We start from the raw sequence: 3,620 nt of genomic DNA on the forward strand, positions 1-3,620 counted from the left end.
CCCCGGCCGCGGGGCTCCCCACAGCGTGGCCACGGTCAGGGCTGCCCAAAGGTAGGGTGGGTGCCCGGCTGCGGCGAGCCCGGCCACCCGTCATGGGGGCACAGGGTTGTGATTTGACTGGAAAACCAGATGAAGGGACTCGGATGGAGTTCCAGTGTGGAGGCTGAAGCAGGACGGTCACAAGTTTGAACCCAACCCGGGCAACTTAGTGAAACTCTGTCTCAAAATTTTAAAAGTGCTGAAAATGTAGTGAAACGGGTCTCAGATTCTAAAACAAGAAAGGCTGGGGATGTAGTGCACAAACCCTGGGTTGACTCCTGCTAACGTGTGCACACGCGGATGGGGCTGACTCCACCACAGCTAGGAAAACGTTTATTTCGACTTCAGGTTTCTGGCACTTGGGGGAGAAGAGAGGGAGGAACGGAGGGTGAGGAGAGACGTGCTCAGGCCTGGCCCCTAGAAGACGCCTCCCTCCATCCGGCCACCGATGGCCACCGGCGCACAGAGGGGCCGGCTCTTTCGGTCCCTGTGTACCCGTGGTCTCGGGAGCCGGGCAGGAGGGAGGGAGCAGAGCCCCACTTCCGCCCCGGGTTCCAGCAGGCTGACCTGTGTGAGGTCTGGGAGCCTCCTCTGGACTTGAGTGCATACAGGAAAAGACCCAGGAGGTGAAACTTATAGTGGATGACAGAGAGATGGAGGCCAGGGTTTAGATCAGTGGTTCTGTCGTCTGTCTTGCAAGCAGAAAGTCCCAAGTTCAATCCCCAGTACCAAAAAAATAAATAAGAGGCGAGAGAGAGAGAGAGAGAGAGAGAGAGAGGGAGAGATGGGAGGGAGAGAGGGAAAGATGGATGGAGAGGACAGAGTGAGACAGTCCTTCCTTTGGGGGTTTTTGTTTTTGGTTTTTTTCAGTACTGGGGGACTTGATCCCAGGGCCTTTGCCCCAGAACTTTTTTTTTTTTGAGACAGTTTCTGGACACAGTGACGCACACCTATACGCCCTGCACTCCAGAGGCTGAGGTAAGAGGATCGCTGAGAGTTCCGGGACAGCCTGGACTACACAGTGAGATCCCATCTCAAAAACAAAAGAAACAAATAAAGAAACTTTGAGACAGGATCTCACTAGGTTGCCCAGACTGAGCTTGAACTTGCCACCTTCCTGCCTCAGCCAGTGCTGGGATTATAGGCACCAGCTCAGCAGGCCCCAGATGATCCTTAAATTGTCTTCCAGTTTAGCCAGATGGGCTGGCAAACAGCCTCAGGATGCTGAGGCGGGAGGATTGCCAGGAGTTTGAGGCCAGCCTGGCTTAAGTAGTGAGACCCTATCTCTAACAGACAAACAAAGGCTGTCTTCCAGCTCTAATGCCACAAGCACCCTGCTGCTGTCCTGCCCTTCTGCCGGGGTAAGGCACTTCCAGCAGCCACAGTAACTACGGCAGCGACAGTGAGAGCCAGATGGGGGTCCTTAGCTGGGGGCTCTGCAAGGTGAGACCACGTACCCAGCAGGACCCCCTCGGTAGCTGCACCCTGAGGTGGAGCCCATGGTCAGCCTCGTGCTCTGTGGGACAGGAGAGCAGCCGGCTCCCCAGCCCTCAGGGATGGGGCACAGCTCCGGGTAGAGCAAGCCTAGTGTGGGCCCTGGGTCCCTTCCCAGCCCTGAGAGGAGAGGCCGCTGGCTCCGCTCCCCAGGGACTCTGCGGGCCCCTCCCTCAGGGGGACGGAAGCCAGGGCCGTGTCAGGATGGTAGGTCCCACGCCGCGAGGGGCCTGCAGTGCTAAATGACACCTGGAGCCTCCCAGACCGTGAGGGTCGCTGCAGGATGCCACCCGGGGCCGCACTGTGGGCACCACCGGTGGGCCAGGCCTGGGACAGAAGCAGACCAAGAGGAGCCACACGTGAGAGGACGGCGCTGCTGCCGCCTCTGCCGCCCCCACACAGCCCGGCTAAGGCATGGTTTCTGCCGTGCGCCCCCCATCGGCCCCCACCTGTCACAGGCATTTCCGGCGCAGGCAGAGCCCCCTCCCCCGCCCGCAGTCCGCCTCGATGCTGATTCGCTTTTCCTGGGCTGGAAGGCTCAGTGTGCCAAGACGGGCGTCCTGGCCAGCATATTGGCACTGCTGGGCGCCAGTGCTCTGCTTCACGAGCCTCTGTGGTCTCGATGAGGTGTGTGACTCCGAAATTTCCAAGCCCCAGAACTCCAGAGTGACAAAACACCAAAGCAGGGGCCTTCTATCTCCATTCCTACAGCCTCCCAAATGCTTGGGATTCTTCTCTCCCTGATAAACTCGCTCTCCTCTCCAGACTCAGCTTCCCTGTCCTGCACATCCCCAGCGAATCCTGCCGCTGGGCTCCCTGCGGTGTTCCCAGCACAGCATGCCTCGGGCTTGGCACTGCAGCTCCCGCAGGAGCCCACACTCGGCACAGTCCACACAGCGCCCTCCCGAAGGCGGGGACCGCAGTCAGCACAGCATCACTGATCCCAGATGCACACCGGGCTGGGGGCACATGCCTGTCCTACCGGCTCTCTGAGACTGGACGGCCACAAATTCAAGCCCAGTCTGGAAAATTTACTGAGATCTTGTCTCAAAACTAAAAAAGGAGGGCCGGGATCCAGCTCAGTGGTGCCACTGCCAGCCTTGCAAACACAGGTCCTGAATTCAATCCCCAGTACCCCCCAAAAATATAACAGAGAAGGGCTGGGGGTGTAGCTCAGTGCAAAGGCCCTGGCTGAGTTCAATGCCCAGTACCACCAAAAAACAAAGCACAACAACCCAGATGTAAACGTCACCCACTGGCTGTATACCCACGACCGAGGTAACAACCCTCCAAACCTCAGTACCCTCACCCAGCAGCTGGAAGGAACGGTCCTCACCTCACAAGTAAAGGCTAAAAGGGGCCCCCAGGGTGAGGGCGCATACCTGTAAACCAGCTACCAGGAGCGTGGAGCAGGAAGGCAGCCACTGTAAGACCACCCTGGGCAACTCAGTGAGACCCTGTCCAAAAATAAAGAAAAAAGAAAAAAAAAAGAGCTGGGGATTGGGCTCAGCCTTCCCTGGGTCCTTGGTACCAAAAAAAAAAAAAAGAAAAAAAGAAAAAGTAAAGAAATTAAATGGGATGATATATGCAAGGATTAATACAAACCCACCAATAAGAACACAGTATTGGGGGCTGAGGGTTTAGCTCAGTGATTCCACGCTTCCTTTGCAAGTGCAAGGTCCTGAGTTTGATTCCTGGTACCAAAAACAAACAGGATTGGGCTGGGTGTAGTGGCGCATTCCTATAGTCCTAGCACTTGGGAGGCTGAGGCAGGAGGATTGCTGCGAGTTTGAGGCCAGCCTGGGCTACACAGAGAGACCCTGACTAAAAAGAATGCAGGATGACAGGGCTGGAAGCTTGGCGTGGTAGAAAGCACCTGTAATCCCAGCCCTCGGAAGCTGAGTCAGGAGGACTGCAAATCCAGGCCAAGCCTGGGCACATAAAGATTTAGTGAGGCCCTGTCTCCAAATAAAAAATAAGAAAGGACAGGGGCTGTAAGTCAGTGCAGAGGTCCTGGGTTCAATGTGAGAGGAAGGGAGGGTGGCGGGAGAAGCGCAAGGCTCCCGAGAGAAGGAGAGGCTACACGT

Source organism: Fukomys damarensis, unplaced genomic scaffold (assembly GCF_012274545.1).
Source record: "Fukomys damarensis isolate Sample0158 unplaced genomic scaffold, DMR_v1.0_HiC HiC_scaffold_20, whole genome shotgun sequence".
NCBI lineage: Eukaryota > Metazoa > Chordata > Mammalia > Rodentia > Bathyergidae > Fukomys > Fukomys damarensis.